The 24,104-nt window shown below is 41.3% G+C and overlaps 1 long non-coding RNA gene across 2 annotated transcripts in view; it reads left to right on the top strand.

Annotated features, from left to right (window-relative positions):
• Positions 1-18,350: 18,350 nt before the first annotated feature.
• Positions 18,351-24,104, top strand: part of LOC110218489 (uncharacterized) — a 56,917-nt gene continuing 51,163 nt past the window's right edge. The window contains exons 1-2 of one of the 2 annotated variants that reach the window (XR_002327314.2): positions 18,351-18,424; positions 18,544-18,620. This is a non-coding gene — a long non-coding RNA (uncharacterized LOC110218489). Of the gene's footprint in view, positions 18,621-24,104 lie in introns of both variants that reach the window. The other variant, XR_013487490.1, reaches the window with a different exon arrangement.

Here is a 24,104-nt window from a genome sequence, read left to right as displayed (position 1 = left end):
CTTTGCTCTCAAAGTGGTTTGTGACATCAGGAAGGTGGTACCAAGACTTGCCAGTGAATTGGATTTAAGTGAGGCAAGGCTGTGCAAAGCCATCAGCCTCACTTTCTCCTACAAAGCCATCTGGGTCCAGTGACCAGACATAGATCAGGAGGACTGAAGATGGCTCTGGATGCACTGGGAGACCTGTGCCTTTTTAAGCTAAGGTCTTTCCCAGGTCTCAGTTTGACTGAGGCAACACCCATTCAATGATTAAGGCTAGGTAAGATGAAGGGCTTTAAAATTCAGAGGATTTTACATTTGATCCTGGTGGCCATAGTGAGCCACTGGAGTTTATTGAACCAAGAGGCAGGGATAGGCATGACATGGCCAGACCTGCATGTTAGGAAGATCACTTTGGAAGGTGAGTGGAGAATGGACTGGAGTGGGGAGACACTTGAGGCTGGGAGACCAAACAGCAGGCTCTTGGCAATACTCAAGGAGTGAGGGTCTGCACCAAGATAGTGGCTGGGTGAATGGAGAGGAGGAGAAACATAGAAGAGATGTTAGGAAGGAAATGCCTATTGGGGGAGGGGGAGGAGCAGTTCCTGGCTTTAAGGTAGATGGAGAGAAATTACCACAGAGGACATTTCAACATGTGCCCATTGACCTAAACAGCACTCCTACATCCTCCCATTAGTGACACTACCACTAATCCTCAGAAGCGCCTCTGAGCCTCAAACTGCTTTGCTCTAAAATGGGGATAATACTCTAACGCCTATAGTACCTACTGAAGTAAGGTTGTGGTGATGAGCAAAGGAGATAATGTATGTAAAGTACTTTGGGAAACATGAAGCAGGATATACATATCAGCCATTCTTATTATTAGCCACTTCTACATCCCCTTTATCATTCACATTTGTTATTTTGTATCTTCCCTAGTGCTCAGAGAGGCAGAAGAAATACAGTGGAAAGTGCCTCACCAAGAACTAGGGGAGAGATGGTTCCTGATCCTGCCTTTGATGCTTACTAGCTTGTGTAACTAAGGCGCAAACTACTTAACCTCCCTGAGCGTTTCTTCATCTGTAAAATGGGCTAATAATAGCTATACCATGTAGCTGTTGTGAGACTCCAATAAGTCAATACACTTAAAGCCCTTTATAAATGTTAGCTACTGGGGCAGCTAGGTGGCGTAGTGGATAGAGCACCGGCCCTGAAGTCAGGAGGACCTGAGTTCAAATTTCGCCTCAGACCAAACACAGCACTTAGTAGCTGTGTGACCCTGGGCAAATCACTTAACCCCAATTGCCTAAAAAATAAATTAAAAAAATGTTAGCCACTATTAGATGTACGTGAGAGAGAACTCCACAGATACATATGAAGGACATGGAACTTCCTTAGTGAGAACTCCTTCTACCAATGCAGATAATAGTCATTACTAGATAAGTCTTAGGAAATTTCCAGAGTCACTGAAAGGTTAACTGACCTTGCTGAGGTCACTCAGTTAATAAGGGTCCCAAGGGGGAATATGAGTGCCAGGTCTTCCTGACTCCAAGCCAAACATTCTACCCACTACACCATTCTGCCTCTTAGTTATTATATTGAATAACCAAATGAAGTAATGAATGGATTGCATAACTGTCTTAGGGTGCCCATTTATATGCTGCTCTTTACACCTCTGGCATTTGTGTGCTCCAGATCCTCTTAGAGCAGGATGATTCCACCTTTGACTCAGCAGTCTAGGACCTTGGGCTAGTGCTGACCACTGACTGCCTGAGACATTCCTGACACTGAACATGGCTTATGGAAAGCCATCCCTAAGGCCTTGCTGAATAGATACAGGGCTTTAGCCTGGGGCAGGCCTATGAGGGGTGGGTAACAGTTGGGACGATAGGGGCCTGAATTTCCTTCTTACCCCTTTCATTTTTATTTTCCATGAAAGAATGGCAGAGTCAGCAAGAATGAGACAACATCCCCTAGCAGAACTAGCAAATTCCCGAAATCCAGGCCAAATGGGTGGCTGGGGGCAGGAAATAAAGGAGGAGGGAACAAGGGAGGGAACGAACCAGGGCTTCTGAGGATTAGTGGTAGTGTCACTAATGGGAGGATGTAGGAGTGCTGTTTAGGTCAATGGGCACATGTTGAAATGCCCTCTCTGGCAGTTTCTCTCCATCTATCTTAAAGCCAGGAACTACTCCTCCCCCTCTTCCAAGCCTGGCGCCATGAGCCCTGTCCACTCCTATTCTAATTGTGGGGAGGGCCCTAAAAGGATGGACTTGGCTCAATAGATTTCCCAAGCCCTCGGGTGGGGGGGGGAGGACTCCCCAAGCTCCTTTCACTGAGGTCAAACCAAATGCCCTCTGGCAGTTAGCCAGGCTGGGAAATGTTGTTTGGGAGGAGTAAGAGAAGAGAGGGGTTTGGATTGAAGGACTGAAGTCTAGGACTTTGAGTAACTTCTCTTCCTATTGCATTAGTCCCCCAGCTAGCCCTGGGAGAGGTCTAGGGTCCCTATGGGAACTGCAGGGGGGTTGGGTGGTTCTTCCCGTGTTTTGTTTTCTCAGCCTTTCTTTTTTTCTGTCTAGAATAGCCAATGGTGGAAACCTTAGCTCCAGCTTATGTAAGGGTTGGGGCTTGATAGGAAGGAGGGCATGGTAAAGATAGAGAAAAGAGGCTTGATAGAGTGGCTAGAGCCCTGAACTTGGTCAGAGGTACTTAGGTTTGACATTAACTGTATCAGCATGGGGGAAAAAACCTCTGTGCTTCAGTTTCCCTATATGTAGATGGGGCTAATAAGGCCTGAATAGCGTAAGTACTTTGTAAACTTCCAAATGTTATTATTGAGGTAAAACATGCCTTCTATATTCTTTGTCACCATTTCCTGTACTCTACCCCTCTCTCTAATCTGATGTCAGAAATGGATATACATATGCATTCAAAATTAGGTGTAAATGATTGATACAGTCTTAGTGTTTTAGTTCTTTCCAGTGTGCAATGCATTTTAACAAGGAATAAAGTTAAGTCAAAGGAATTAAGTTCCAACTGGGAAATTTCAGTCACCAGACAAAGGGGAAGAGTTGTTATGTGGTGATGTGTGGGGTGCAGCAGAGGTCATTCCAATGCCCCAGAAATCCCACCACAGGCAGCCACCCTGCCCCCTCCATAATAATAGTCTAATTTGTTGACACTGTCAGGAGCCAAGGAAAGCTGATCTTAAATTGGAATACTTTGTATTATTGAATAACCTTATCAAAGATACAGTTTTTAAAAGATGCAACTTAGATTCAGGCAACTGGAAAACCCTAGGAGACAGTGGATGGGGTCTGATAGACAGCAAGGTGGGGAGGAAGCTTGCCAGTGTTCTGTGAAAAATCTGCAGGTTGACTAGTTGTCCAGGTGGTGGGATGCTAACATGTTGAGTGAGGCTCTGTAAATACTGGTTCTCAAAACCAAGGACCAAAGCTCAGCTACCCTGAGTCTCTTGTAGAGAAGGGATTGTAGGTTGTGCTTTGGTCATTTAATCCATGGTTGGCTGCACACACAATGAATGATTTTTCTGGCCTTTGATGAAGCAAGCATGAGGTCCATTATTGTTATTGGTAGGCAGTGTGACAGAGTCACCTGGGATCCATATCATCCCTATTGTCCTGTAGTCTGCTGGATTTGTCCTGAGGATGCTCATTGTGAGGCTGTAGAAGATGCATTTATACACAATTAGTTTTATTCAGACCCGAATTCTAGTCCTAGATCAACTATGAAGTAGCTTTGGGACCATGAGGAAGTCATTGAATCCTCAGAAGCATGATGATATAATACAGAGAACAGATGGGTTTATGTGCATAGAATATATTTGGGGAGCTAGTCAGGCTTTAAGAGCTTTACCAATAAGGCTTTGAAATGGCAGAGAAAAGCAGTTGGAACTAGTTCCCCCTAAGCTAATGCTTAGCTCAAATTTGAGGTAATATGAGGGAGGGAACAAGGGAGGGGCACTGTGGTTGATAATGTTGATGACAAATAATTTAACAAACTTTACTGGAAGTGAAGCATTATAATGGGCAGAAGTGTTGACCACAGTCATCCAGGCACAACATTGATTTCTAAAAACGCTAGAACATTTTAAATAGACGTTGCCATGTCAAATACCCATAATCTCTAAGCTACATAGAATGAGAAGCTTTCAAAATATAGAGACCTAGTCAAAGTTAAAACCAGGTGGGAAGAGGATGAGCTAAATGTCATCCCCATTATCCTGTTTGTTATTGAAATTGTCCTGCAGAAGATAGCTTTCATTCAATTACAAAAGGAAGTTAGTTTATCCACTTATGCAATTGCTTCTAGAACACTGAATGTAAATGCATAATAGCTAGATAGTGATTGTCACAGGACTGATTCAAACTGATCTATATCAAAAAATACAGGAAGAACAAGATGAATGATAGTAATGATAATAATATAGATGTCAAATAGAACAAATACAATACTTTTTTAAAAATAAATTTTATTTTTTAAATTAACAAGAATTTATTTTCTTTCCATCTGTCGCCCCCCCCAATAAAAAAGAAAACACTTGTCACAAATGTGCATAGTGAAGCAAAACAAATGCTCCTATTGGCAGTGCCTGAAACTGTAACTCATGTCCAAAAATGTACGTCTTATTCTGAGCCCATCATCTCTCTGTCAGGAGGCAGGTAGCACTCTTCATCATTGGTCCTCTGGAATCATGGTTGGTCATTGAATTCATCAGAGTTCTTAAGTCTTTCTAAGCTGTTTGTCCTTATTATGCTGTTGTAGTGGTATAAATTGTTTTCCTGGTTCTGCTTACTTCGCTTTGTATCAGTTCACACAAGTCCTCCCAGGTTCCCCTGAAAGTATTATAATTTCTTTTGTATTTTTTTTCTTTTTATAATTTCTTAGAGCAAGTCCTCCATTACATTCATGCACAATTTGTTCAGCCAGCTCCCAAATGAAAGGCATCTATGTAGTTTCCAGTTCTTTGCTGTTATACAGAGTTGCTATTGTCACTTCCATACACATAGGACCTTTTCTTCTTTCTTTGATCTTTTTTGGGCATAGGTCCAATAGTGGCATAGCTGGATCAAAGGGTATTTTAGTGACTTTTGGGCCATAGTTCCAAATTGCTTCTCAGAATGGCTACACCAATTCACAGTTCCACCAACAATGCATCAATGGTGCCTGCTTTCCCAATATTTATCAACTTTTTTGGTCAACTTTGCCAATCTGATGCGTATATGATTGAACCTCTGAGTTGTTTTTATTTGCATTTCTGTAATTATTAGGAATTTGGAGCATTTTTTCAAGTAGCTGTTGGCTTGGATTTCTGCTTTTGAAAACTGTTTGTTCCTGTCCTTTGACCATTTATGGTTCAACAGAAATGGCTCTTAATCTATAAAAATGAATCAGTTCCTTATTTATCTTGGAAATGAGATCTTCATCAGAAAAACTTGCTACAAAGACCCCTCCCCAAGTTAGCTGTTTCTTTTCTAGTTTCTTTTCTGTTTTGTTCAGTAATTTTTTTGGGTAATTTTAGTTTTGTTTATGCAAAAAAACCTTTTAAATATATGTAATAGATATTGTGCATTATACCCTTTATGATCCTTTCTATCACATGAACTCCTTCCTTATTCATGGATCTAAAAAGTAATATCTTTCTTGCTCCTCTAATTTATTTATGATACGACCTTTTATGTCTAAATCATATATGCATTTGGAATTTATCTTGGTATATGGTGTTAAGTATTGTCTAAATACAATTTCTGCTAGGCTTCTTTCCAGTTTTCCCAGAAGGTTTTGTTGAATAATTTGTTATTACTCCAACATTGGGTCCTTTGAACATTTGGCTACTAGGTTCTTTTGTTTCTTATATTATATACTTACTCCATCCCATTAATGGGTCACTTGAGTTTGTACCTCGTGACTTATTGACATCTTGAAGTTAGATCTCAATGGGAAGAATGCATCAGAGAAGTTAACAACTGTACAAGACCAGTCTTAGTATACACTTTGGTGTAACGTGGATTCAACAGTAAAATGGACTATGAAGAATTCATAAAGAATCCAAACAAAAAAAAGAGCCCATGTAATATTACAAAACACAGCTTTAGAAATATTAACACTTCCTCACCAAAAGGAGGAAGAAAACGGGTAGATTTCCTCAGATCACATGACAAACAGGTTAAAAACTTACAGAAATACTTCTGGAACAAAAAGACACCACCTTACAGTAAAAGGCTGACAATAGATTCATGACATTGAACTTATAGAATGTAACTGATAATGCTTTACCTCTGGATGGAACCTATGAAATGGCTAAGAGGGGAATTCCAAGAGGGGAATTGAGAGACCCTCCATGGATGATGTCCACATGAATTCAAACAGCAGTATATAGATAAGGAAGCATTAAACCTGGAAGGTTAATGGTGAGTTCAATCTTGACCAGCTTAGCTCCTTTCCCACCAAAAACACTTATTCACTTATTACACAAAAGAAAACCATGGATAGTAAGCAGACAAGTTCATCAAAGCAAGCAGCAAAATAGTTTTCAGGAAGGTCATATAGATTAATTTAGGCAATAGAATGCACAGAGATCAGAGGGTTCTATAACCCTGGAATGAGATCAGATCTTAGCTCAATTGGGAAGAGAATGATCTCATCTTATGAGTCCCTTTGTAGTAGTCTTTTGGGTTGCAGCCACTGGGAATGAATGGACACATGAGGGAATAGTTTTACTCCAAATTATTAAAGTACCAGGAGTCTCTTTTTCATCATTGAAAGTTTGTGCCTTGTCTTCTGTCATCCTATCTGCTTCTTTCTCCCAGCAATCTCTCAACCAAGTAGGTGTTACATTTTTCTACACATGTGAGTGTCACAGGGATATCCACATAGGGACCACCAATCCCACTTTGTGGCAGGGACATATATAAATATATATATATATATATAAATATAAATATAAATATATATATAGCTAATATTATGTGCTAATTAAAATTATATGTATTGATTATAGTCTCATATTAATTAATTCATAGTTAATATTTAATAATAAATAATTCATAATTAATGTATAATTGGTTAATAATGAATGATGATAAACAAAAGTAAAATTTTATAATAAATAATGATTAATAATGCCTCAAGCTGATTAATATATTACCTCACATTAATTAATTATAGATACCTTTACTAAATTAAAAATAGCCAACATTACTTTTTTTGTGATGAGATTGGCCCATATTCCAGTCCTTATGATCACGTGGAGGGTGTTTGGCCAGTGCAATGCCCACATGAACTTTGGAGCTTGTGTTTCATGTGATGAAGAGGAATCTCTTTGACTGTCTATGGAACCAGAATTGGGGTGTACCCCAGAAGGCTATAGTCCCTTTAGTGAAGGATCTTTCTAGATTTGTTGGCATTGGAGAAAAGTCTCATGTTACTGAGAGTCTCTGAATGGGTGAGAGGCCCCAATCTAATGAGCTCTCGCTTATTTCAAGCTGGCATGTAGGCAACAGCCTTGCTAATGCTTTGTTAGGTGTTGCGTCTTCTTGCCTTTAGGAGAAAGGTTGGAGGTGGCTTTGACTTTGTAACCTGTGATAAGTCAACCAAACGAGGCACCAGGAGGTCTGATAGAGGAGTCCAAGCCAGGTTTTGCAGCCAGTCAGTCCAGCATGGAGGCCAGGAGGAGCCCTGATAGACCTCCTGGAACCAGCCTCTCAGTAATGGAGATGAGAACTCATCCAGTAGCTATGACTCATTTGGATATGAACCTGGTGGGACCAAAACTATGTAGAAATTCCTAAGCCCATTTTCCCAAGGGACTGAAGTAGTATGGGAGAAAGTGGGCTTCCTAGGTGCTGGGGGATGTGGGGGAAATGCTTGGATTTTCATTCTTTTTCCATCTGCAAAGTAAATATCTCTTTATAAAAGTTAGTTCATGTTGTTTGGTTAAATGGAAGTCTACCATTAAGCACTGGCAGTTATCAGTAAGTACGAGGTTTTTGCTGTTCAGTGGTGTCTGACTCTGTGGCCTAGTGGACCATACTGTCCATGGAGTTTTCCTGGCAAAGAGACTAGCAAAGAGATTTCCTTCTCTAGTGGATTAAAGCAAACAGAGGTCAAGTGACTTGCCCGGGGTCATACAGCTAGTGAGTGTCTGAGGTCAGATTTGAATACAGGCCTTCCTGACTCCAGGCCCAGTGCTCTATCCACTTCACCATCTAGCTGCCTCTGTGTGAGGCATGGGATACCTATATCTCAAAATCGTGGCTTAAGAGGATATTATCAGAGAAAGCTACCCTAACCCCTTACAAATTCTCCTAAAACCTTGAAGGGAATATGTAGCCAGTCTTTCTCTAAGGATAGTGTCCTTGCTATAATTATATTAGGGGATTTCAAAAAAATCAACCAGTTTATAACCCATTAACCAAATTCCTTCCCATGTTTGGATAAGTTTTGTCAAACCATTTGCAAATAGACTGGTGTCTCTCTGTGGACAGTTGCTCCAAGAGGTCTACACTGGCTCAAGATCAAGTCATTTGTCTCTCCTGGCCTGAGAACTCCTTTGTTAATCACATCAAAGATAGTTAGGTCCTCCCTGACCAACAACTTACTCATGTAAAGCTCCACATTCTGACTTCTGAGTCTGACTCAGCCTAATTTATCACCACGACTACACCTGTCTGATGGCAGGTTAATCATAGCCAAATGCAACACGTTTCCAGGCAGAATGGCCACCGGATCTATCTAATTAATCACCAAAGTGTTACTGGGTGAGTAAGGAATCTGAGACAAGGAGAGAGATTTCTGCCTAACTTAAACCAAAGCCACTCTCAGAGTTTGCCAGAGGACGGTGTCAGATAACTAGATCCTTGCCCCACCCCTACCCCCACTCCCAACACACCCTCTCAGCTTCTTTTTTCCACTCCAAGTACTCTGCCTTGAGATTTCTATGGTTACCGCCTTCCCCAAACTATTTCTGAATTACTTCATTTACTCTTTCTCGTTCCCTACATTCTCACCTTGACACTGCAGCTTGTCCCCATTTCTACTTCCTGTTGATTGTATCTGATTACATTGGGGAGAGTGTTTAAGGTCACCATTTTGGCCTTCTTTAGCCACAGGCAATGGCTGCTTTGCTTAGTATACACTAGGGGTGAAGTGTTAGTTTATGTTAAGGAAAGGTTATCATTGATTTCTTTGTTTTGGTTTCTTTCTGTCCAGCTTGGATCCCGGCTTGATATTGTTACATGGGAAACACAGCATTCTAGAACGGTTGATACATCCCATATGTTTTTTGGGGTTGCCATACAGAAATCCATTCTCACCAGGAATAGACAGAGGCACCCTTTTCAAGTTTAAAGAACCATTCAAGTACTATTCATTTGAAAAATGTCACTTTGTTCCTGATTAGAGCAAAGGGAAATATACAAACAAGTCATAAATTCCAGAGAAGATGCTTGTGCAACACCTGCCCTAGCTTTAACAGCTTTGCTGAGATGCCCATGAAAAGCAGAAGACGACGGGTTCTGGCTCTCATTAGACTAACGATTAGTTCAACTTAGAAGCAACTTGACATTTATATGACTCCTGGTCTTCTTCCGAGTATGCTCATACTGCAGTTACTGCTATAATTGGCAATATTTCAACCTGCCAAAGTGCTATGATTTTGTGGATGTGGGTTTTCCTCTTCTAATGCCTATAGCAACCCCTGCACATTTTAGCGTACAGGCTGTGGCAATGGAGGATGTGCTCGCAGCCGCAAAAATGGGGTGAACCTTTGCTCCAGGACAAAATTTAAAATAAAAGATGTTGAAAGAGGAAGCCGATGGAGTGGTGGATAGGGCGCTAGCCTCAGAGTCAGGATGAATGAAATTCAAGCACATATTGATCCTGTGACTCTAAGGGGAAGGGAATAAGCATTTGTATACTGCCTACTATGTGCCAGGCACTGTGCTAATTAAATGCTTTATAAATATCACCTCATTTGGTTCTCACAACAACCCTGTTATTATTCCTATTTTAGGAAACCAGAGTAAACAGAAGTTAAGTGACTTTCCCAGAGTCACATGGCTAGTAAGTGTCTAAGGCCAGATTTGAACTCAGGTCTTCCTGACTCTGGGCAGCCAGGTGGCACAGTGCACAGAGCACTGGGCTTGGAATCAGGAAGACTCATCTTCCTGAGTTCAAATTTGGCCTCAGACACTTACTAGCTGTGTGATCTTGAGCAAGTCATGCAACCTTGTCTGCCTTTGTTCCTCATCTGTAAAATAAGGAAGGAAATGGGAAACCACTCCAGCATCTTTGCCAAGAAAAACCAAAAAATGGGGTCAAAGAGAGTTGAACAAGACTGAACACATTTCCTGACTCCAGGTCTAGCTCTCTATCCATCGTATCACCTTTAGCAACTAAACTAGTGACTTAATATCTCGATATCCCAGGTAGCTATCTAAAACCATAAGAAGCAGGACAGTCACTAATTGGGAGAGGGAGTTCCAAGTCCTAAACTAATAAAAGCATCAGGGTGTACCAAGAAAAAGTTGAAATGAAAAAATGTATTCCTGAAATTTTAAATAATGATTTTTAAAAGGTTATATAATTTAGTAACTTGATACATTTAAATTTTGATAGCAGAGGAACTTCTTCAACAGCATCACAACAACTAAGTTTAGTGCCTAACTAGCAAACAATTAGTTAAAAAAAAGAAACCACCAGTTGGTCTCTTTCCAGGTGTGCCTCACCATGAGCCCTTCCCTAGTTTGGTCCGGTTCTGCTCTCTGATCCTTTCTCATCTTTCCCCAACCCTACCCCACCCATGGTGTTTCTTCAGCATTAGCCTTGAAAGGTTGCAGAGTTTCCCCCTTATGAGGGCCAGTACATCTGCTTCTGTCTCCAACCCCATCCTCCAAACACGTGGTGATGGTGATCTTTGGTGTCCACCACAGGGTAGTGCTTTGAAAGTGTGAATAATTAATCTATTATTAAATGAGGGCTCTCTTTATATTACTATCTGAATGGTAATTCAAATTCTGCTTTTTTTTAGCTTCCTAATTACTTTCCCAATTAACATTAACCTGTGTTTGGTTTTCAGCTTCAATGTATGTATTTGTAAATATTGACAAAAGGAGTTATATAATCATTTTGCTAAAATTATGAGGTGTTTGTCTCGGAAACATGCTTAGATCATCTTCTCATTGTGGACACCTTGTTGATAGGACAGTGAGGAAGCCAGCCCTGCCCATGGTACCTAAAAGCAAGCTATGAGACCAACTGTGGTCTGCAGGACTGTCTGTGTCCGTTGTCTGTGTCTGTGTGTCCATCTCTCTTACTTGGAGAAGACAGACAGAACAGATCTGTTCTGGGAGTGTAAATATTTGCTAGTCCCCCAGGTTCACAGCCTGGGTGTCATCCTCAACTCCTAACTCACTCCACATATTCAATCGGTTGTCAGCCTTGTTCATTCTACCCCCATGACATCTCTTGTATCTAATTCCTTCTTTCTGGTGAGTACGTAGCAAGCAGTCTGAGTTGGGCTCTCACTACCTCTCATTACCTTTCACTTGTAATTTAGATATACCTTCTTAATTAGTTTTCTTGCCTCAAAAATCACCCCACTTCAATACACTCGATACAACTGCCAAGTAAGTGTCCAAAAGTACAGGTCTGACCATGTCATCCCCCCTACTAAAAAAACAAACAAACCCAAAACAAAACCAAAACAAACAACAAAAAACTCCAGGAGTCTCTTGTTACCTTCAATATAAAATATGAACTTTCTTTGGTATTTACAGCTATTTGCAGCTTGTCTCCATCCCATAATTCCAGTCATAATCCACATTACTCCCCTTCATGTCCATCCAAAAAGGCCATCTTGATGCTTCTCATATGTGACTCTCTACCTCCTTCCTCCATGTCTTTGTACCAACTATCTTCTGTATCCTTACTTCCACTTCTTGGAACCCCTGGCTTCCTTGAAAATTCAGCCCAAGTACTGCTCTCTGCATGAGGCCTTTCCTGGCCCAACCTCCTGCTACTGTGATTGTCTTTGGTATAACCAGCATTTGGTGGTCAAGTTAATAGATCTATGCTTGAGGCAACCCTCCCCCTTAGGAGTGACCAGAGAAGTGGCTTTTGTGAACCAAAATTATACACTTATACCAGAAACATTTAAAGATCTATGTGTGTATGGGGATGTAGATAGATACAATTCTAATACTGTACTCCTGAAGAAAAGAATGGCCAGTCCTGTGGTATTCCCAGGGCCAGCCTGCCCCTACCTCCCTTCAGCTAGCATTCTGGCAATGGGGATGCAAGAACTTCAGCTCTTCTTCTCAGAGATAGTCCAGACCTTTGGACATATCTATCCATGTCTCTTTTACATTTAGACAAGTCATGTGGACATACATAGGTTGCATAGGGACATACAAACATACCTATATTATGCAGACTGTCTCCTCCATTAGAATATATAGTCCTTGAGGGCAGAAACTATTTCCCTTCTGTCTTTGTATCACCAGCATTTAGCCCAGGCATACAGTAGGTTTTTAATAAATGCTTGCTGACTAATTAATTACACCTGTGCTTAGTTTTCTCCCCCAGGAGCAGCCAATGGTGACGTACCAGAAACATACAGCAGAAGTAGACATATACTGGAACTTGGTCTGAGAAGAAAGATCCTGAGAGTGGACTTTCCCAGCACAACATAGGGTAGCAACTGAAACACTGATAGATTGCCTGGAGAGGTACATGGTAGAAGTAGACCCATTCAGGTCAAGATGGCAGTTCATGGAGAACGAAAACTCCAACTCTTGCATGCTGGTCTCACAGATCACTTTTATATACCATGGGAAGTACCCTCAATAAAAGTTCATCCTCATGAGTCTCAGTTAGCCAATCATATGGAGTCCTCTGTGTTTTGTCAGCAAAGCACTGGTGGGCACACCCATATTCCATAGGAAAGTGCTTCTTAGATGCCTCTGAATGCCTACATCTTGTAATAGTATGAAGTCGATGGGGGAACTCGTCAAGTTGACTGGGGTATTCCCTGATTGACTTATCTTACATTGATATAGTTCTATCATATTTAACAACATTTATTGAATTTTTACATCCTACTTTATATTATGTCATAGTTATTTTTATACGTGTCTTATCCTCCTGACTAGACTGTATACTTAGTGAGGGCAGAAACCATGCCTTACCCATGAATTTAGTTCAGATAGTGCATAGCATTGTACCTTGAACACAAAAAAACACTCCCTTATATGAATGAATGAATGGTTGAAGGAATATAGTTATCAATCACCATTATCCTCCTGGAATACCCTCTTCCCTACTCTCAGCCTAGTTTTTCATGATTCCCCTAAACTACCTTTTCCATCTTATCTCCCACTACTCTCCAAAACAAATATTTTATGACAATCAAACTCCTCTGCTCTTTCCCCCCCATCTTTTGCCCCTAACACATACACACTGTCCTGGTCCCACATCCTTTTTCCTGCTACCTGAAATTCTCCTCCCACCAACCCATCCCACCTCTCTACATCCTATCAATTCTTTACAGGCCCAGTTCAGATCCCACCCCTCCTAGAATCAGAAAGGACCTCAGCATCTATTTAATCCAATTTTCTATCCAATGCAGAAATCTTTTCTAAAACCTGATGAAGAGTCATATTGTTTCTACTCTAGTATATCCAATATTAAGTGAATTTGGACCCTGTAACGTGTAACACAATAAGACAACCTGAGGACCCCCTCACAAAATAGTTGTAGGTTGGATAATACAGTGCTTCAAGCTTCTCAGAGACATATGCTTGAGGGATACAAGATGGTGGCAGAATTCCTCCAGAATATTCTCTGAATAATCAGCTCCAAGAATAATCAGAGCATAAAACTTGTGGAACACATGATGAAGCCATTTTCTTGGATGCTCTGATTATGGTTGTGATATTCCACATCTAAATTGCCAACTCACTCCCTGGCCACCATACCCTTCTGCATGTTGTCTCTTGTTATTAAAATGTATTCTTTATAAAGAAAAGCAGACATCCAGAATCTAAAGGTGAGGGGTGTCCATCAGTTTGGAGAATGGCTGAACAAATTGGGGCATATGAATATAATGTAATGTTTTTATGATGAAAATTAATTTCAGACAAATATGTGTAATATGAACTGATGTAGGGGAAAGTAAGAAGAACAAGGAGAACAATTTATACAAGGATACCCATATAGAATAAAAGACTTGAGAATTTTGGTCAATAAGATGATCAAACATTTCTCCAGAGGACCTGCGATGAAGCTTGTTACCTATCGATGGAGAGAAGATGTATTCAAGGAACAGAAAGAGACATACAGTTCTTGACATGGCCATTGTGTGGTTTTGTTTTGTTTTATTATGCTTATCTCTTATGAGGTTTCCTCCCTTATTTTTAGCTCTTAATTAGGTAGTTAGGGGAAGGGGGTGGTTAGTATTAGTAATGCCAAAAAAAAAAAACAACCAAAAAACAGTCATTGAAACATTTCTTTTAAATGCACAGAAGGGAACAAAAGGAAGGGCAGAAAGAAGCACAGAGAAGCAGAATTGTTTTGAAAGTAACATTATTTTAGGCTTTTTTTTTTAAAGTAAGGAGTATGAAATAGAGATTCATATTTTAAAATACACTCCTAATTTTTATTGAGTCATGTATATGAAAATGTTCTCTCTTGTTTTGGTGTTTAAGTTCAGAATAAAAACTTTTAAAAAGCATAGTGAAGCCCTCAGATCACAGGTAGCTCATTCTAATTGAGTTGCCCAGAGTTAAACAGCTGGTAAAAGTCTGAACCTGATTCCAGGTTCAGTGTTCTCTCCACTACACTACCTAGCATCCTACAGTAAGGAGAGGCAGCCTGATAGGATGGAAAGAACACTGTATTTCAAGTCAAGAAATACCCTGCGGTTATAGCCTGCTTCCCAAAACTACAATACATAGCTCTGTCATGATGGGCAAGTCACTTAAACTCTCCGAGACTCAGTTTCTTCAGCAGTAAAAGGGGAATAATAATAATATTTATGGTACTTGTCTCACAAGATTGTGAAGAGCACGAAATGAGAGTCTGTAAAAGTGCCTTGCAATCCTTAAAATGTTAGATGAATGCCAACCAATTTTATAATTTTATCTGGAAAGTTTACTTCCATTAATATAGGTTAAGATTGAACTGGTTTATTGGGTGGTTAAGTCCTACTGCCAGTTTGTACTGAGTTGGCTAAGACTTCTAGATGTTTTAACATGAAATGCTGTCATGTCTGCCATCTTGTATGTGGACAATGTAATTAGGGAACTTGAATGCAGGATACTTTATCTATCTCTGTTAAATTGCATCATTCTAACCTGTTGAGATAACAATTTCAACACTAATTTTTATGACTTGCACTAGTTATCCCTCTTTTGTGTTATCTGGAAATTTGCTGAGCATGGCTTTCTCTGTCATATCATGTCACAATATCTAAGTAAGTGATTAAAAAAATACAAAGTGGAAGAGGGCCTGAGCACTGTGGCACACCACTAGAGAGCTTACTCCAGGCTGACATTTCTCCATTAATCAAGACTTTTGGGGTCAGGATTATTTATCAAAAACAAATTCATTTAATATTTACCATATTTCAGCATGCAATTTCCTCATCTCATCCACAACAGTACCATGAAAAATTCTGTTACTTGCCATCTAGTTATCCAGAGGCAGTATATCTGCAGCATTCTATTGGTGGACCAGTTTGGAAATACTTTAAGAAAAAAATCAACATCAAAGATTCAACAAGGATGACTTGGATTTGGAAGATTCTGGACAATTCTAACCAACAAGGAAGAAATGGCTGGTGAAGGGGTGGTAAAGAGAACCTTGGAGGAATGTCATCAAGTCTTCTGAGAAATCATAATAGCGAAAGGAGATGACATTGGACAAAGTCAGATGTGCACCCCAGACTTTAGGAGAGATTTCAAATCATTCAGAGAAAAGATAGGTATCATTTAATAGAGACTTTAAAGATAGGAATAAGATAGAGACTTTAAAGGGGAAGTGTAACAAGAAATCTTTTTAAAAGAAATTCTCATGACATAAAACAGTATCTGATCCCGTTTACTCATCTGCCCCTTTCCTTCCCCTCATTCTGAAGTTGTCAAGATTGAATCATACACTTGGATTTTAATGGAAGCCTTTCCTTTGCAATTGAGCCCCTAGCGACTGATCTCTCTTGACTGTTTCTACAGCTTCCTATCACTCATTGGGCCCTTGCCACAGACTGACAGAGCTATTTTTCTCATGTGTCAATGCATCACCCTGACAAGAACGAAAGCTTCTGGAGAACAGGGAAAATTTTCTTATACTTCTTATTGATAGAATTTAGAGACACAAGGGACCTTTAATGTCATTTGCTTCAGTCCCCTTCATTTTACAGATAAAGAAATCGAGGCCAGAGAGATCTGCCTCTTGGGCTAGTATTCTTCCTGCTCCACCATGTGTCCCCTTTAAATGTTCCATAGAACTCAGCCATTATGTGCTCAACAAATATTTGTTGGCTGACTTCGAGTAGGAAAGCATTTTTATTATATGCCTAATAGATGACAGGGGCAGGGGGGAGAGGGGTGGAATAGAAGCATATATTATCTCTAAACAACAGCTCTGTGAGAATAAACTACACTGGGAGGTCTATTGCAGAGTCAGAAATACTACTCACTGGCTGGCCACACTTTCCTTAGAACAGCTTAACTCTAAAGCGCCTTCCCTGAAGAATTTCTTCTTCCTTTTGTAAATCTCACTAACAATCAATTTTTATATTAATAGCTAACGTTTATTTAGTACTTCAAATTTTGCAAAGTGCTTTTATTATTAATCCCCCTGAGGGAACTGAAACTATCATCATGACTCTGGGACTGATGTCAAGAAACCTCTCTACTGAATTCACCACAGAGGATTAAAGGAGAAAAGTAAAATCAAATTGAGGCAGCTAGGTGGCACAGTGGATAGGGCACTGGGCTTGGAATCAGGTAGATTCATCTACCTAAGTTCAAATCCAGCCTCAGACACTTACTAGCTGTGTGACCCAAGGCAAGCCACTTAACCTTGTTTGCCTCAGTTTCCTCTCTGTAAAATGAGCTGGGAGAAGGAAAAGACAAACCACTCCAAAATCTTTGTCAAGAAAACCCCAAAATGAGGTCACAGAGAGTCAGACACGACTCAAGAACAAAATCAAATAAATCAATACAGAAGACTTGGAATTTTCACATTTACAAATCTCTCTTCTTCAGTTAATCCTACCTGACTTCTACAAGGACCTTCCCTCACTTTTTTTTTGGGGGGGTAGGCAATGGGATTAAGTGATTTGCTCAGGGTCACAGAGCTAGTAAGTGTCAAGTGTTTGAGACTGAATTTGAACTCAGGTCCTCCTGACTCCAAGGCCCAGCGCTGTACCCACTCTTTCCTCACTCTTGAGCCTTCTCTTCCAAGGTCTAGGCTACCTTACTTTCTAATTATACATCAGAGTGTATTAGGATCGCCAATCAATCAGTAAATGTTTACTAAGTGCCTACTATGAATTAGGTGAGTGTTATGCACGGTGCTAAGTGATAGTGATGCAAAAAGAAGCAAAAGACAGTGCCTGTCCTCAAGGATCTAATGGGGAAGACATACAAACAAATTTATACAAAGTAAGCTATACAAAGCAATATATACAGGATAAATAGGATAATAATTAACAAAGGAAAAGCAAGGATATCAAGGGGTTAGGAAAGGCTTCCAGTTAAAGATGAGATTCTCATTGGGACTTCAAGGCAGCCAGGGAGGTCAATAGGCAGAGGGGAGGAGGGGGAGCACTCCAGGCATGGGGGACAGCCAGAGAGAATTCTGGGAGCCAAGAGATGGAGTGTCTTGTTCACCAATACAGAACTGGAAAGGACCCAACCACAAAGGTAGTACTCACTGGCAGGGAACAGAGCAGGAAGTCCAACCAAGGACCTCTGACTCCAGATTCCAAGCTGCTCCATCACTAGGTGCAGCCTAACCTAGGTCTTAATAGTTCTTAATGACTGAACCACTTCTGCACATCTTCTTTGGGAGCTTCAAAACTCCTGGCCCTTCTTACTTCACCTGCTGGACTAGTTACCAATTTTCCTACCTTCAAAGGCTAATGACTCATTCCCCATCGAAGAAGCTGTCCAAAAGTTATGTTACAAATTTACAGTACTCCATTATTTATGTTACAATATAGTGATATTAACACAGATAACATCTATGGACAAGAAGAGAATGAGAGGCATTGTTTCATCACAGTCCAAACTGTATGTCTACTTAGTACATAGAGACACACCCAGATACACATACACAATCCTGTACACATATCCCTTGTATCTGACCCTGGGGCCCCTCAGATCAACTCTGCTATGGATAAGACCCAGCTGGATTCTAGGTAGGAGGAAGTCACTGAAGATAGCCCATAAGAGTGGATGCTTGAGAATTGACACGGAATGTGTGCATGTTATCTAGTGGGCTGCCTAATCTCATTTTAATGAGTTTTTGTTGAAATAGAAATGGAAAGACAGAGTGCCTGTGGTGACCTGACCCAGATCCCATTGAGACAGGATTTGGGAACTGAGCCGGAGAGTGTGAGTACTAAATCCTGGGACCTGACCGAGGAGTGGGAGATCACAGGGATGATAGAAAGAGTGAGAACCTAGAAGGAACCTCAGAAGCCATTGGGTCTTACTCCTTCATTTTACAGATGGGAGAACTGAGGCCTAGAGACAGGATTTGCTCAAGATCACACAGATCATAAGTGAAAGAGCTAGGATTCAAACTCAGGTCATAGCTTGTATTTACAATAACCTCTTTCACCCCATAATGTAGGTAATGAAAGTACTATTGTCCCCATTTTATGTATGAGGTAAGTGAGGCTCAGAGAGATATTAGTATAAACTCATTAATAAAATTAAACTCGGGTTTATAATTAATCATCTCTTAAAGACAGAAGTCCTTCACTCCCTTTTCCAACCTAGCTCCAGTTACTATGGAAACAGTGGAGATCTCTTTTTTTGTTCCCTTCCCCCATTCCCTCTAAGCCCACCCACCCTACAATCAGGTCCTGGTCTATCACCTATTGGGTTGTCAATCCCTCCTCCCCCCCATCCCTGGGGACCCTGCTCTTTGACTCTGGCCAGCAGGTTGTCACCCACTTCTCCTGCTCTCCCTTCTCCCTTTGTAGACCAAAGGAAGTGATTGGGGAGGGGTTGTTCCCTGATAACCCTTGGTCCAGACTGCAGCCCCCACAGCCTCTGACTCCCCAGCCCCCTAGCACCTCCTGCCAAACTGGAGCCCCGGGGGTCAAAGGAATGTTAAGCAATCCTTGGAATTCCAGGGGGAAATTGAATGCTTTTAAATTCTGTTCAGGCCTCCTGAGCTGGGCTCAGTGCCCAGACCCAGCCTAGAGACTGGAGCCTGGAGCCTGGAGCCGGCTGGGCCTCCTTCTGCCAGCAGCTGGGATTTCTGGGGGTGGGGGGTAGGGGGGGAGCTTTTCAGTGTTTGTTTTCTCCTCCTCCTGGCCCGGCTGCAGGACACTATTGCAGTGAGGTCATGGAAGCCCTGCCCCAAAGCTTCACTGCTAGCAGAGGCCTGGCTGGGTTAAGCCAGGCAAAGCTGGGCCCCATAGGCTTTGGACTCTTCATGGCCCAGATACCGTGGTGGGGGTGGGCTAAGGGGATGTGGAGGGAAAGGAATTCGGGGACCGTGGTGCCTATGGGAGGTCTGTCTACTTTTTACTTCTCCTCATCTTCCCTGAGCACCTCTCTGGCCAAGAGCTCACTGGGAGCCCCCATAGGGGCCCTATGTCTGAGTTATAGTGCACACTGCCTGCACCACACCCTCTATGCTGTTCTAGGATACTTGGTTATTAGGAAGAAGGGAATTTGTTTTGAGTGAAGGAAACTAGGGAGAGACTTGAACACATGACAGTTTCCCCAAACCTTAGGGGAAAAAAATCAAAGCAACGGAAGAAGGCAGAATGTCTGAAGTGGCTATGGCTAGGGTCTGGTCCCTCCTAGGTGCTGCACCAGTGGGGACCTGACTTGCTGGGTGGTCTCTTTCTCCCGGGTTCCTCACAGGCGGGGCCAGGGGTTACCATTTGTATGGGACCAAATAATCCTTTGTCAAGTTTGACTCTCAAAGATAAAGCCTCTGGTTAACTTTACTTGTATCTCCCTAATCTCAGCTTTCTTTGTTAGCCTCTCTCCCATGGGTCGAGAATGTCTGTGATCCAGTTTGTCCAACTCAGAAGTCCTGAACCCTTTCTCCTATATCGATCAGATTGTTTAGTCTTTACTGGGGGGGTGAAGTGGGGGTGGGGGGAGGAGGAGAGTGTCTTTTCTAAGTGTCTCACAATTAGTGTTTGAAATGAAAGCCCACAGGAGAAAAGGGGACCTCTCCTCTTTCCTTTTCTGCTGGTATCTTTGGGGGTTACATGAGAGCAGAAAGAAACAAACAATGGAGGGTGAGGAGATAAGAAAACGGGGTCCCTTAGCAGTGGTCCCAGAAAAAGAATCTAATGGACCGTCTTCTTGCTAGTTTCTGAAGGCAGGGACTTCTTTGTATAACCTGTAATTGAAAGAAGACCAGGCAATCAGTTTCTGCCAGAAGGATCCCTGGATTAGGAATAAGGAGACTTAGATTGTATTTACCAGCCTTTTGAAGCTGAACAAATGGGGCATCTAGGTAGTCCAGTGGGTAAAGTTCAAGGCCTGGAGTCAGGAAGACCTCAGTTCAAATCTGACTTCAGATTTGTGTGTGATCCTAGACAAGTCATTTAACTTCTATTTGCTTGAGTTTCTTCATCTGTAAAATTCGGGTAATGACAATACCTCTCAGGGCTTTTGTGAGTTACAAACGAGATAGTATTTGTGAAGTGCTTAGCATGGTGCCTGGCATATAGTATGGTACTTGCTATGTATTATTCTGATTACCTGACCTCCCTGGTGCCTCGGTTTCCTCACCTGTACAATGAAGATGCTAGATTAGTCCAGGGTCCCACTTGTTGATAAGAGTGTCTAACATGATTGGTCTTCCAGTGAAAGCCTTTGGGCATGCAATCCTTCTTCCTAAAGTCCATGGACTTTAAATCTATTTTAAATCTATTGAATCTATAAAGATTCAATGCTGATCGGACAGAACACGATCTCCAACTTGGTTCCCTTGACTGTACAAGGTATTCCCTGTTCAAAAACGCTGAAATTCCTTTATCTGATCACAATTTTTATAATTTCATCTTTTCCTAATCCTTATAACTCCTAACTGTATTTTGTTCTTACCATGACTGCCTAGTCTTCTCCCCCTACACCCCCTGCTCATTTCTTTCTGAGGCCATGTCTGCGCTGGCTACACTCTTCTGTTACCATTCTCCTCCAACCTATCAGACTGCTTCTTCTCAGTATACTTTGCTGGACTTTCTTCCAGGTCATGCCCACTAACCACAGGTGTCCCCCAAAGGCCTGTCCTGGGCTCTCTTCTCCCTCTAGACCAGGGGTATCACACTGAAATTGAAACAGGGACCACTAAACCACACATAAGCATCCCTACAGGCCACACATTAACTTAGTTTTAAAATGTAAAATTATCTATATTTTAATGAATTTTCATTTATTTTGCTAAATATTTTCCCAATACATTTCTACTTTGGGCTTCACCCATTTGTGTTGTGGGTCACATGCTGCTCATAGGTGGCATGTTTGACACCTCTGCTTTATACTGTCTTGCTTATTAATCTCATTAGCAGCCAAGGGCTTCATTATCATCTCTATGCAGATGATTCTTAGATCTGTATCAGCAGTCCTAATCCCTCCCCTCCCCCCTTTAAGGAGTTCACATTCTAATAGCGAAGCCAGTGAGCAAATCATCATCTACATGATACATGACATTTACAGTCTGTGTCATGTATGTATGTAGACAGTGACTGCACATTGATTCTCCTATTAGAATGTGGGCTCTGTGAGGGCAGGAACAATGTTTTTGCCTTTTTTGGTGTTCTCAGTGTTTAGCACTGTGCCTAGCACATAGTAATACTTAATAAATGCTTTTTGACCTATAGTTGGCTGACTTTTGGACTGACTGAAGGTGGATCTACCTTGTGGTCCTCCCAGAAACCTAGGCCTTGAACCTATAACCTCCATACTTCTCAGTTTTGATACAGCAAAACAAACAAACAACAACTTGGGGATATAAGACACCTGGTTCTGTTCTTTACTGTGCTACAAAATGGTCCTATGATCATGGCAATCTACTTGTCTGGGCCTCACTCTCCTCACCTACAGAGGTGGGATGGGGAGAAGAGTGGAGCTAGGAACAGAGCTGCCAGGAAAGAAAGAAAGGAAGAAAGAAAGAAAGAAGGAAAGAAGAAAATAGAAAGGTGAAGGTGGTTGTAAAAGAACATACAGATGTGATTGATATTGGGGGAGATGTTAGTTAACTGATTGCATGTGTGGAGTATGGGATGAGGCAACGGGAAGTGTCAAAGATGACTCAGGTTTTTGAGGTTTTGAGGGAATAGGAGATAGGATTATTAAGAAGTTGGGAAGTTGGGGGGGAGGGGCAGGTTTAGGGGTAGAAGAGTTCTTTTTTTCAGTCATGTTGAGTTTGAAGTTCCAAAGGGACATCTTAGGGGATTTTTCAGCAGGCATTTGGAAAGGATTGTTTCTGGCTATTTACTCTGATGTATAAATTATTTAATGTGACCCCACCTGAAGGATTTACTCTTTCACGGAGGATCAAACTCCTATTTTACTGAAGCCAAAGAAATGAAACTCCAATGATGGAATTTTAGGAATTTATTCCTAAAGGTACAATTTTAGTTAGGGGGCCTTCATGAAGCCTGGAAAAACACTGCATAGATAGCTACCTACTTTGCCACTCAGTGTGCTACTATGAAGTTCTTCCTGGACTATTTTATTTATTTATTTTTAGGCAATTGGGGTTAAGTGACTTGCTCAGGGTCACACAGCTAGTATCAAGTGTTTGGTCTGAGGCCAAATTTGAACTCAGGTCCTCTTGACTTCAGGGCAGGTGTTCTAGCTACTGCACCACCTAGCTGCTTCCCTTCGTGGGCTATTTTAATAGGTTCCTAACTCAGCCCACAGTCTCTGTCCTTCCCAATTCACCTTCCATATTGCTGCTTGCATATTATTTCTAATATGTTCTTCTAATGGTGTTACTCCTCTCTTCAAAAGCCTTCGTAGGCTCACCAGTTCCTGTGAAATAAAGTCTAAACTCCAGCCCTTTCTTGTACTGCTTCCATTCCTTTTCTCTGTTCTAGTTAATTAACTACTCTCAGAGTACTCAGGCGACTTACTCTCAGTCCTCTGCTCTCTTCTCACAACTTGCCTCTTGTCTAGAATGGATTCTCCCCCCTCACCCTCATTCTTGGCCTGTTGAGGTTCCCTCCTTCTTTGAAGGCATAATTCAAGTATTAATGTATCCATGAAGTCTTCCTTGACCCGCTCCCAGTGGTGTCCTGGAGCTGGCTTGGATTAACTCCTGTGAGTCAATTATTAAGCTTTCAGTGGGGGCATTTACACCTTACAAGTCAGCTGATGCTATAAATCAGGGTTTGATTTATTGTTTTTAAGTTGTTTAGACTTAAGAAAGTGATGGAGAAAATGGTAATAATTCAGATTAAACTTAAAATGCGTCTTACCTACATTTTAGGGGGGCAGCTAAGTAGTGCAGTAGGTAGAGTACCAACCCTCATGTTCTATCCAGTAAATAGCTCCTGGAGTCAGGAGGACCTGAGTTCAAATCTAGCCATAGACACTTACTAGCTGTATGACCCTGGGTAAGTCATTTAACCCCAATTGCCTAAAAAAAAAGCATATCCTACTTACAAATTTTTTGGAGACCCAGTTGTTAAATATTTACTAACACACCATTGCACCAGCTGAAAGTAATCACTCCATCCTCATATTTCTCATAGCATAGTCCTTTGTACTTACTATACTCTTTCTTTGAATATGTGTTTTGGATATATGCTCTTAGAACAGCAGGATCCAGAGCTAGAAGGACCTTAGAGAGAATCTAATTCACTTCCCTAATTTCATAGATGAGGAAACTAA

The sequence above is a fragment of the Phascolarctos cinereus genome, unplaced genomic scaffold (assembly GCF_003287225.1).
Source record: "Phascolarctos cinereus isolate Bilbo 61053 unplaced genomic scaffold, phaCin_HiC Scaffold_5;HRSCAF=322, whole genome shotgun sequence".
Lineage (NCBI taxonomy): Eukaryota > Metazoa > Chordata > Mammalia > Diprotodontia > Phascolarctidae > Phascolarctos > Phascolarctos cinereus.
Note: the sequence above shows the minus strand (reverse complement) of the source record. Positions and strands in the feature narration are given on the sequence as shown.